Raw genomic sequence first — 12,769 nt, 5'->3', positions numbered from 1 at the left:
GTTCAATTGTATATCCACAGACCCTCCGTCACCAGAAAGGTATTAAGACGAAATTCGGGAGCAAACACGATACATGTCTCCTGAAATAAAGACCTGTTACGGTATTAAATATGAGAGTCCACAGCCTTGTGAATTAGACAAAAGTGTAGAAATCCCTTAAAAAGGAACTGCCCCCCCCCCCACACCCAACTCTTACTAACAGAACGCCCTCTGAGTGCATAGCACCGTATTGTGTTGTAGACAGGAGTTTTGTTCAGTATTCATTTCCCGTGAAACCGAATAAAAAGCATTTACTATCATACATTTCAGGAGCTAATATAGCCATGAACTTCTTTGGTAATTCGGGCTGTAGACTGGTACCCTGGACAGCTGATCCGAATCTGGATCCCTTATATGCCCATGTCTGATTTTTCCACCAGCCTTCTGTAACTCCAGAGCTTCGAGGAGAGGAACGTTTCCCCGTCGTACCCATTTCCTAAAGCGAAAGGAACCCTAAAAAGCAACACTTCTCAGGCCAACATGCATTCAACATGCTTACCGGGCACTTGACGTGTGGAAGGAGGGGAATTAGGAGCAGGAGACACCGTTTCCGTAGGTTTCGAATGGACCCCTTCACCTCCCCGAAGCCTCTGACACTTGGCCACTTGCCCGGCAGTTAATGTCCACATCGTCACGGTTCCGAGAGAGGGGAAACCACTCATTTACAGACCTGAAAATCTCACACGTTTCATGATCTTTAAACACTTCCCAAATAACACACGGCTGACGCGGTTCTCGTGAGAATACCGAAGCGCGATGCTGGAACAGCAGAGTTGTTCCGTGACCTCTATGCTGTCTTCCTCTTCTACTCCCTTCTCCCGTCGTCAAACACAAAAAAAGAAGCCTCTCACCGGCTGCATGACAGATTTAGGCTTTTCCCTCACTGATGTTGAGGGAGAGAAAGGAAACTGACCAGAAAAGAAACATCAGGAATATATGTGAAACACACACTTCTCAATTTTCACACGGTAATTACGCATAATCTGGATCTGGTCTTTCGGACGTCTGTATCACTACGTAGAAGTCTTGCTCAGAAGAATGCTCTTAGCGTATGGGAAACGCTAAGTCACTGGGGAGAAAATGATTCAGACCTTTCAGCACACGGAAGGACTGAGACACGTGAATAAAGTTAAAGTACATCAAGAAAATAGCTTTCCCCTGTTCACCCTGCCAGGCGTCTCTGGACCCGGACTGGCCGTAGACTGAAAAAAGGACCCTATAAAAGGCACGCGTCGGAACACCCCATTTCCTGAGCCTCTTGGGAACTGAGTTGTGTCCACGTGGAACCATGACTGTGGGGGCACTGGTCCAACCTTCCAGCCACAAGATCTTTTACGTGCCATTTCTGATAGATGGTCATCCGACTTCTCACTCCAGGGGTACTGTAATACTTTAATACTCTAATACAAGCCGGACCACTGTTGGACGGTTCTGGTGGCCGGAAAATTCTATCTGAAGTTGCCCAGAAATCTGCAGCTTTATAATTTCTACTTCAAGGTACGAGCGTGTCACGTGGATAAGTCCCCTTCCTCTTCCATCTGACAGCCTTTCAGTTATTTGGCGAAAGCTGTCTCGCCTTCTTTATGCCCGAATCTTTTTTAAGGTTTTAGAAATGGGGCGCCTGAGTGGCTCAGTCGGTTAAGCGTCCGACTTCGGCTCGGGTCATGATCTCGCGGTTCGTGAGTTCGAGCCCCGCGTCGGGCTCTGTGCTGACATCTCAGTCCCTGGAGCCCGCTTCGGATTCTGTGTCTCCCTCTCTCTCTGCCCCTCCTCTGCTTGCTCTCTCTCTCTCTCTCTCTGTCTCAAAAATAAACATTGGAAAAAGTTTCCTATATTGGACAATATTAGGAATTCAAGGCAAATTGAACACGGTTCTAGAAAAATAGTCACATTTTTGTCACTGAAGTCAGGGCTAGTGAAATGTGTATTTGCTATCCCGGCATATCCCATCCCCGGTTTCACATTTCTGGTTCCAGTGGTTCAGAGAATTCCTTAGATTGTTCTTTACACAGGCCGGCCGAGACACCTCCCCTACGTGCTGTCCTGACAGGATTTACGGAGGAGCTGATATCTCGGTCCACACAGCACAGTGAGGTGCAGCCATCACCAACGGAATTATTCAAATTCCCTAAAGTTGCTTTTCTTTCAGAATAAAAGTGCTACTCCTGTTCGATGCCCTGCTAGCATTCAGAGTCTATCGGGGTCGGCCCAGCTGTATTAGTCGTTATTTCTGTGTTGCTCCTGAGAAACAGAGCTGGTGGGATGTCTCCACATACACGTTACACATATGTGTGTATATGTGTACCCGTGTGTGTGTGTGTGTACATCCCATTGGTTCTGTTTCTCAGGAGAACCCTGACTGACACACGCGCACACACACACACACACACACAGGCATTTATTATGATGACTGGCTCCCACGGTGTTGAAAGCCGAGGAGTCCCGTGACCAGCCACCTACAAGCTGGAGACCCCGGAAAGCTGTGGTTTACGTTCTAGTCCAAGGGCAGGAGAGACCGATGTTCCAGCTCCGGGTCGGGCAGAGAGAGCGAGATTCCCCTTTTTCCTCCTTTTGCTCTGCTCAGGCCTCCAGCCGGTGGGAGGGGCTGGCCCCCCGTGGGAGGACAGCCGGGCGCGGGCAGTTCACCGATTCCAGCGCCGCCCTTGTGGTCCAGCCACACCCCTCCCCGGACACACCTGGACTGATGCTCAGCCAGATGCTGACACATGAAATGAACCGTCACACCAGGATTTGCTCTCCCCTCTCAGGGCGCTTACTGTTTGTAAAAAGTCTCCAACGCACAGAGCCCTCCCAGGATATCTCTGCTCTTTAAATATGTTTGCCTTGGTTTTGTTTTGCGTTGGCTCCTTTGCAGGCCTCCAGTGTGCTCTGTACAATTCCAGCCGCCCGGGGCCTTTGCTCTGACGCATTTGGCCAGCCCCGCTTGGGCTCTGGCATGGGGCCGTTCTGCCTTGTGCTCTGCCTGGGCATCATTTCCTCCCGCCATGAGCCTGGCTCTGTTCCGGACACTGGGCATCCAGCCCCGGGAAAAAGCGAGAGAAGCTTTACTTTCAGGGAAGGGACGGTCCGGTGTGGAAGACCGAGGGGGACAGGCGAGCCAGTGCGAACGCAGTATGTCAGGTAGGGGCAACTGCAAGGAAGAAAGTCAGGGCAGGTGAGAGACAGAGCGGTGATGGACGGTGGTGAACCTGTCTCATGAGACGCCGTTCTAGCAGGTAACCGATGGAAGTGACCTTGGGGGCAGGCAACAGTCTCTTAGCTGTGGCACCAAAACCACCAGCAACAAAAGGAAAAAATAGAGGGGCGCCTGGGTGGCGCAGTCGGTTAAGCGTCCGACTTCAGCCAGGTCACGATCTCGCGGTCCGTGAGTTCGAGCCCCGCGTCGTCGGGCTCTGGGCTGATGGCTCGGAGCCTGGAGCCTGTTTCCGATTCTGTGTCTCCCTCTCTCTCTGCCCCTCCCCCGTTCAGGCTCTGTCTCTGTCCCAAAAATAAATAAACGTTGAAAAAAAAAATTTAAAAAAAAAAAAAAAGGAAAAAATAGAAACATCAGACTTCACTGCAAAAAGAACAGTTCTGCTTCAGAGGACACCATCAAAAGAGGAAAAACTCCACGCACAAAATGAAAGAAAAAAGTTGCAGATCACATACACGATAAGGGTCTCGCATCCAAAATACCTAAACCGTTGTTAAAACTCCACAATGAAAAGGGAGGTCACCCAATCGAGAAACAGACAAAGGATTCGAATAGACATTTCTCGAAGGAAGATCTATAAGTGGCCAAGAAGCACATGAACAGGCATTCAACACCATTAGTTATCAGGGAAATGCGATGAAAGGCCACATCACACCCACAGAAATGGCTGGAACAAACAAGACACCAACAAGGGAGGGTGGAGAGGTGGAGAAGTTACAGCCACCATGGTTTTTTTTTTTGTTTTTTTTTTTGCGGGATCGTGGAACAGCGCGGCCACTTGGGAAAACAGGTTGGCACTGTCTCAAAATGTTCACCACAACGTTTCCCTACAACCCAGCAATTCTACCCCCGGTTCTAGACCCAAGAGAAATGAATACGTAGGTTTACACAAAAGGTTGTACACAGATGTTCACGGCAGCATCACTCGGAATATCCAAACAGGGGAAACAAGCCAAGTGTCTGTCACGTGACGAATGGACACTCAAACGTGTTGGAGCCACACGACAGAGTGGCATTGGGTCACAAAACGGGAGGAAGCGCTGACACACCACGAAGACGACACATCGTATGATTCCGCTTATACGAAATGTTTGGAGCAGGTGAATTCGTAGAGACAGAAAAGTCAGCGGTTGCTGCGGGCTGGCAGGGAAATGAACACGGAGAGCCTCTGCTCGCGTGTGGGCTTTGTTCTGGGACGACGAATGTCCCCTGGAGAGGAGAGCCGTGGGCGCACATCTCTGCGAATGTACCACGAACCACTCCACTGTGGACGTGCCATAGACCGCTGAATGCACACCTTGGAAGAGTGCTTCGTGGGAGATTACATGTATTTCGATAAAACGTTGAAAGAGCATCATGAGTATAATTGATGACTTTCCACGGGATAAGTAAAGTTCTGTAAGTCCGTACTGAGACACGAAGTAAAAAGGACTGAGTTCATTAGGCAGTTTTCGGGGCGACTCACGCACAAACTCCTTCCTCGGAAAGTCGCACTTAAAGGGAAAAAGTAAGCCATGAGGCAGGGAGAGCCCGTGGAAGGAAGATTCCTGTGAGACTGGACAGCTTCGTGACCCCACGTATACATCTCAGCCCGCTCACCAATCACAGAGGGAAGGACCTACCGTCACAGCAACAAGACGGCGTGGTAACCACCGCCCCCCACGAGGCAGTGACCAAATCCTACGTCACCAGTAAGAGAAGGTACAGATCACCAGCCACGAGGTGTTCTCACCGTCCACCCTAAACAAAACCGAGCCCTAAACCCAACCTCCACTTGACGGACGACACAGGCCAGCGGGCAAGTTCAACCACAGCACAAAAGGAAACAGCCAGACAAACCCCAAAAGTGGGCAGTTGACGAGACAAATGTCAACGTCATTAACAGCAATGGAAAAGTGGGACCATTTGCGAAGAGACTCTTTAGACGGGCGAATTGTGTCTGTAAATTATACAGTAAAGCTATTGAAAAAAGAGGTAACAAATGTATGGATTCGTGTCTGAAAAGGGAGCTATAATTGATATTTTGTGGGTGATTAGGGAAGTTTTAATCCTGGGCTGGGTATTAGCAGACAACCGGTAAGGACTGGGAGTTCTTAGGTGTAAAGACGGCCCGTGCTTCGGGACGAGGTCTGTATTTCAGATGTGCGCTCCAGGACTCAGGGCCAACGACTCATGATGTCTGCTGCTGAGTCACAAGTTTCAGCAGGACGGAGAGAGAAACAGATAAAGCAAATAAGTCAAAACGTGAAGTTTTGAATGTGGGTGGTGGGTACGCGGCCGTCCATTCTGTTCTTTTTTGAAAGAATAGCACATGATACCGTTCGTGTGTATGAGTTTGACCCTATAATACAGGAGTACAAAAGTGTTCGATTCATTTTCAAAACCCAGATCTGACTTGCAACTCCCTTCCTGCTGGCTGGTGGGAAACTTGCTGTCACGTATCAGCAGGGACTCGAGCTCACGTGAGAGTCCCTGGGCTTTGCATGGAGGGAGTCCTCTGCTCCACACCGGTGCCGGTGAGGTGCCCTTTGTCCAGGGCAGCCGGAGAGCGGGATCAGTGCGGGGCACTGCGGGGGACCCCCTGGACATTCGGGGTCCACTCGGATCTCCTGCACCGCACCCGGTGCCTTGAGAGCCGGGTGGTCTGGGAAAGCCCCCTACCACCCTCTTGTCTCAAGTTTCGGAGGCTCCTCTCCTGTTCTGCTTCTCCCCTGCAAAGGCTATTTTCTTCTCCCGGAGCCATGCTTCCTCCCAAGAAATTAGTTTTCCAAAACAAACACCAAGCCCAAGAAAGGAGAGCCATTGCAAACAACGGCTGTCCTCTGCCTGCGTCACAACCCTCCCCAGAGGTGGGGATAGACAAGTCCCCAGAGGACAAAGAAAAATCGTACCGCTTGACCTTACCCTGCAATCCCCCCAAAAGCAACTATGTTGGTGCTATTTGAGGACAAAGAGGCTTAGAAAGGGAATAAAACGAATTTGGCTTTTCTTAATTTTTTCTAATGTTTATTTTTGAGAGAGAGAGAGAGAGAGCAGGGGGCGGGCAGAGACAGAGGGAGACACAGACTCTGAAGCGGGCTCCAGGCTCTGAGGGGCCAGCACAGAGCTTGATGCCGGGCTTGAACTCACCAATCATGAGATCATGACCTGAGCCAAAAGTTGGAGGCTTAACCCACTGAGCCACCCAGGTGTCCCTGAATTTAGCTTTTTTTAAAAGCATGTTGTCTCATCAGAGTCCTACCTTGAAAGAAAAGAAAAGAACAAAAGGAAAGAGAGAAAAGGAAAGAAAGAAAAGGAAAGGAAAGGAAAGAAAAAAGAAAAAGAAAAAAGAAAAGAAAAGAGAAGAAAAATAAGAAAGCAGCGTGATCAACTAAGTTTGGGGGCTGCTAGAAAGAAAAAATTGTTGAAGGTTCTCAAAATCCTCCCCCCAACCCCCCTCCCCCCCCCCCCCCCCCGGGTCGGGTGTGAATCCTTCTGGGCTCTCAGAACACGTGCAGTGGAGAAGTGGGGGCGGTCTGGGTCCCTAGGGTGGGGGGGGAGCGGCAGGTGCAAGCCTCTGGGGTGCCAGGGGGGCCCTCCCCCAGGGGACCCGGTGGGGGAGGGGGCGCCGAGAGGGCCCAGCGGGGGGTGGGGGGAGGGGTCGCTGAGGGGCCCCAGCGGGGGGGTGAGGGGAGGGGCGCTGAGGGCGCCGGGGTGGGGGGGCGCTCTCACCCCCCCCTCCCTTGCGCCCTGTCCGCACGGCCAGCGCGCTCCGTGAGTCACTTGCACAGCATTGCTGACACGCTTTGCCTTTTTATAGTGACTTAAACTCAGGCTCGATTTCTTCTCTGGGTAACAGTGTCCCCTCCACCCCGACCTCGGGAGAATAATCCTTCCTCGGGCACATGGCCAGGAAAACGCCCCTTGGGAAGACAAAACAAAGAATTCCCCTTTCCTCCACTTTTCTACCCGGACGGCTGCCACGCCGCCCTTCCTGAGCATCTGCGCTCGGGAACGTGAAGAAAACCCTGCCTTACCCTTAAGGCCCGTCCGTCCGTCCGTCGGGCGGGACAGTCACACCTGGGACTCCGGGACTCCAGCGAGGTGAGCTCCCCGCTCCTGCCTAGTTTCGCATTCAGGGAGGGATGGGCCGTGATTCTCGTTCTTACCGCGAGCAACCCTCAGCTTCCGGTGGAAATACAAGCCGTGCGAAGTAAGGCTGAGCAACAGGAAGTGATCAGCAAGGCCAAGACGTTTTGAACCAGGTGGCGGAGAGTCCCGGTCCCCTTGCGCAGCGCCCTCCGTTTGCAGCGGGGGCTGGGCTGGTGCAGGGCTCGGGCAGCGATCGCTGAGCAGTTGGCCTGTGTTTGCCCTTGCGCGGGGCCGCTCCCTCGGGGAAATGAAAAGGCCACACCTAATACCAGGATCGCCAGTTTCTGGAAAAAGGCACTCTGGCGAGGGTTCTGGGCCTCAAAGGCGGTGCCACCACGGAATCGCGCGTGGGAGCTGCCGGCTCGCTTTTAGGTGGACTTTCCCCAAGCATCGCGTTGACATCAGAATGACTGGAGGCCCGCAGACAACATGCAGTAGCCGACTGCTTTCGTTTTGTCTCCTGCAGGGACAGGGAGCTCCTGCCCCCCTTGCCTTTGGCAGCTGACGTGTGCCTTTGAGAGGTGTACCGGCCACGGAATCCAGCGTCCTCCACCTTGGACACTGTCAACCTTTCCTCCTCCGCGGGCCCCGTTTCTTAAACATGCTCCGCTCTCTCCCTTCATGAAACATCAACCAAAACTCAACAAAGCCCCGATCCGTGACCATCTGCGGCCCCCTACTCGAGCTGGCCTTCACGTCCTGCCAGCGATGACCTGGGGCAGCGGGTCCGTCGCGCTCCAGGCCAGTCTCTGCCTTCCATTCACTGCCCAGACTCCAGCCGTCTCTTCCCTGGCCCTGAGCGCGGCCCGGGAGGCTGAATGGGCGTCCCCAGAAGGGTCCGCAGCCTGATGCCCAGAGCGGGAGGGTAGGTCAGGGCCAGCCGGCGGGGTGAAGGCTGCTTTCAGGTGACTTGAGGATGAGGAGAACGACCCTCTTGTCCACGGGGACCCAGTGAAGTCCCCAGAGTACTTCTAAATGGGAGAGGGGCACCAAAGATGTCTCAAGAATTCTTTCCTGGCCATCGGCTCGGGCTCCCACGAACCCCCCCCCCCCCCATACTCCAAAAACCTCATCAGAAAGAATCCACCCGCCCTGGCTTATCGATGACCCTGAAGGCTGAAGAAGGGGCCAGGAGCCCAGGAATGCAGGCCCGTCTGGGATGTGGTCAGAAGTGTTGCGGTTTGGGACCCAACAGCCAAGAAGGAATTCTTGAGTCGTTTTGGTAGAAGGTGTTTTTATTACAGCACAGGGACAGGACCTGTGGGCTGCACTGGGGTAGTGAGGAGTGACTGATTTATAAGATTTTCTATCCTGTGGAGGGGAGGGTGATGTTAGGGCTCTAGGAAATTGAGTCTGTAAGTTTCTGGAGCTTGCCTTGTTTTTTGTAAGTCATTACACAGTCCTGCCTTGACTGTGATCAGTTAGCCATTTGATTTTCCCTCTTCTTTGTTCTCGGGCAGCCGGGAGTGCCCGAGGAGGGTCACATAGATCCCACCTGGGGTGGGGGAGGGAGCTGTGGGGTGTTGGCTTTGCCCTCAGCTTGCCTTTCACTCCCTCCTCGTCTGGACCCCAGAAAGGCAAGGGAAGAGATTCTCCCCTGGAGCCTCCCCGGGAACGCCGCCCTGCCCACTCCTGGATTCGATCCTGTGAACCTGGTCGGAACTTCTGACTTTGTACTGTTGTAAGCTACTAAATTTGTGGTTGCCAGAGCAGCCACAGGAAACACGGAGAGGCCTCTCTGGTCCTCTGACCTGAAAGAGTAAGCCTGACGTTGCTTTTAAAAATCGTCGCATCTTGCTTATTTCCTTCACGGTTTAATTGCAGATTTTTCCCTCCCTCACCAGCCAATCGGCAGCTTCGTATTGGCGGGGGTCCGAGGTGCGGTAACACTGATCGATGCCACTTATTTGGGGGAGAGGAAGCGGGGGTGGGGTGGGGCTGGGGTGGCGGGGGGCAGGCATCCTTGACGGAAGGCAATGGAGCGAAGGCCGGACTTTGCTGCAGCTCCCCGCCTCCAGACAGGAGTCCTGAGTCACTGAGGCTCGCAGACTGTGACAGTCCCCCAGCGCCAACAAGGCCTTCCTTTACTGTCTTACCACGATACCTCCGCTCTGGTTAGTGTTACTTCCCTCGGGTAACCGTAAGCCCCCCACCCCAGATGCGCGTTAGCGAGCATCATTCAAACGTGGCCTGTTCCCCTGAAGGCGTTCAAGACAAATGTTTTACTAGAATAAATAAAGAAGTCAAGTAAATAAACTTAACAGCAGCTAGTCCCCTCGAGGTCCTGGAAGCCTTGCTTCCAAATTCCTTAGAGACCTTCTTATCCCTCACCCCCACTAATTCAAAAAGTATATAATCAGTCACTCCTCATGACCCCAGGGCAGCTCTTTCTGCCCACGGGTCCCGTCCCGTGCCATAATAAAAACACCTCTTCTTGCACCAAAAACGTCGTCTCGAGAATTCTTTCTTGACCGTCGGCTCCGGGCCCCACATCACCTCCCTGTGGCGGGTACCGGTGGACCCGGCCTCCGTGGAGGACAGTCCTATTCCCTGCATATTGTCGCACCGAAGGAATGATCTAAAGGCAAGCGCAGGAGTTCAATACAAAAGAGCGGAGACAGAAGAAACGCCAGTTAATTGTGTGCTGATTATACATAGAATGGAATACAATGCAGCTGTTTTAAAAGTCAGGTTCTTGGGGCACCTGGGTGGCTCGGACGGTTGAGCGTCCAACTCTTGGTTTCAGTTCTGGCCGTGATCTCATGGATCGTGGCTTTGAGCCCCACATCGGGCTCTGCTCTGACAAGCAAGGAGGCTGTTTGGGATTCTCTCCCTCTCTCTCCCTCACTGCCCTTCGACATCTCTCTCTCAAAATAAATAAACTTAAGAAAGAAAAAAGAAAAGGCCCTACAGGTACGGGTGTGGGATGATTTCCAAAATGTTTTTGTAAGGGAAGGACGGCGGGTCCAGGATGGAGAGAGAGGCCGGCCGAGCTGTGTGCAGGGGAAGCGTGGAGGGGGGTCGCTGCGCCCACCCGTGTGGGCCCGCCTGCCTCCTGGAGGCTACCCAAGGGATGTGGGTCGTCTTTGAGGACAGGCTAGAGGCTCCGGAGGAAGGAGGGCTTGGTAGGCGGAGTTTTCATCCCTCACTTAATGGCTGGAATTCTTCTGGAAAACCACGCTGTTAGGTGAAAAGCCATTACATCAAAAATATTTTCATTGTTTTTAATGACACATTCTGGCCCAAGGCAGCAATTCTCACAGGTGAGACAAACATTTGGATGGAACGCTGAAACAGTTTTAGACAGGTAGCAACTGGCAGTTTGAAAGGAAAGACATGTCAGGGCGCTGGGGGGGGGGGGGGGGGGGGATCAACCTGTGAGCCTGGGGCTCTTGATCTGGACTCAGGTCAGGAGCTGACACTTCATGCGATGGAGACCCCAGTCGGGCTCTGAGCCAGCAACAGCACAGAGCCTGCTTGGGATTCTCTCTCTCCCTCTCCCTCTGCCTCTCCTCTGCTCTCTCTATCTCAAAATAAACTTTAAAAAAAGAAAGGAAAGAAATGCGGTTTTATGTACAAAGGTGATGGGATGAAGGTTTGTTTTACTTTTGGAGGAGGAGGAGGAGGCCTGCAGAGGACACGGGTGGGGAGAGTCACGGGGGCCCTTCTGGGGGATCTGTGTCCCTGCTACACCTTCTTCTTCATTTTTCAATCTTCCTGGGTCTTGTCGTTCCTTTGTCCTTACGCGCCACCTAAAAATACAGTTCTTTGCATTAAAGGACCTTTGGGGCAAAAACCGAGGAGACAGCGCCCCTTGCGGCAGACACGGGCCCGGCGGGAGACCCTGCCCTCCCGGGGTCAGGCCGCGCTGGGTTGGCGACCCACCTGCACCTACCAGCCGCATGCCCTCCCCGGGCGGGTCTCTGACAGCGATCTGCTGGATCCGGTCAGGGTGAGGGGGCCTTTGCCTTAGACACGTGCCGAGTCAGAGCCAAGGTTTCGCTCTCCTGTATTTTCAAGATTGGAAAAACAAGAACACGTTTGTTTTCCGGGAAACCTTCCATCTGATGGCGACAGAACAAACAGCGGGCAGTCTTCCCGGCGGGTGCGGCCCCTGGAGAGGGGAGGGCAAAGGGCAGGGACCCCAGCCCCCTGGGCCCTTTGGTGGATGGAGAGTCCGCTTCCACTGCGTGAGGCCGGAGGGGGGAGATTTGGGGGTGTCGGTGCGTGCAGCACTTTTAAGGGTACAGAGCTGGGATGCAGTTCCTGACTCGTCACTGCCCCCGTTCACCGTCCACAGGGTGAAGCAGCAGGGAGAGGGAAATCTGTGGTCTCTCCGCGTGCTGAATTCTCCCCGGGCTCCTTGCGGTGGGCAGGACCGAACTGAGATGCCGTCTCCGGCCTCTGCAGCTCCCAGACCCCCCGTCGCTTTCCACGTGCTCCTGTCAGGCTGGCACAGACTCCAGAGTTCCCTAAACACACCACTCTGTCACTCCGGAGCTTAGAAAGCACAGAGGTGCTCGAAAAGTTGTCTTGGCCTTTTCCGTTCGTGCACAACACATTCCAATGGGTGCAAAGGCCGTAACTAAAAACGTTCACTTTTGGCCAAGTACGTTTCCAACCCGTCGGTTGTAATGACCGCACAGGAGGCTCTCCCCCGTCCTGCTGCAGGCCCGTCGTGGGCACCTTGAACGTGGGGTCCTCCAGGAGCACTCCCAGACGGCCCTCCTCCGGGCCCCGGTGCACCTGTCTCCGCGCGCTCCCTCTGCCGCCTCCTGCGCGGAAGTGGTTTGTCTCCTCTGCCCCGAGCGTCTGTAGAGCAGGGGACAAATCGTGCGTGTCGGCATTCTTGGCAAAGTGGCCAGGGCAGACAATGCTTCCTGTTTTCTTCTTGAACCCGGCAGGATGAAAGGATGTGTGGACAAGGGAATTCCCTGGGATGAAGGCCCGAGTGTCCCGTGGAGGCAGGAACACAGGCGAGGGTTTTAAGATGTGTTCCGGCGCCACCTAGAGCTGAAAAGACGCAATAGCAGAACACAAATCCAAATACCTGCGCGCGCAGTTCGCCCGGTGAGCCCTTCCTGGGGATTCGTTCCTACGAATAGAAATAGAAATCCGGCCTCAAGGAAGATCTGGTTTGCGCAGGTCACTTCACTTCACTGGTAATGATAACTTTCTGTCTCAAACACTTTGTTGAAATCTCTAGCAATAGGAGAGCTGCAGTGGGCTTTAATGTTTGGTGTTGATTTGACCACTGGCTTCCTGATTTTTAGTGGATGCAGGGTGGATGAATTTAACTGTATGTGTCCGCCCATAAGGGGTCGCTTGGGAGAAACTCAGGTCTTGGGAACAAATGCATTAATTTCTTTCTGATCTAAACCAAGA

The sequence above is a fragment of the Prionailurus bengalensis genome, chromosome B2, assembly GCF_016509475.1.
Source record: "Prionailurus bengalensis isolate Pbe53 chromosome B2, Fcat_Pben_1.1_paternal_pri, whole genome shotgun sequence".
NCBI lineage: Eukaryota > Metazoa > Chordata > Mammalia > Carnivora > Felidae > Prionailurus > Prionailurus bengalensis.
Note: the sequence above shows the minus strand (reverse complement) of the source record.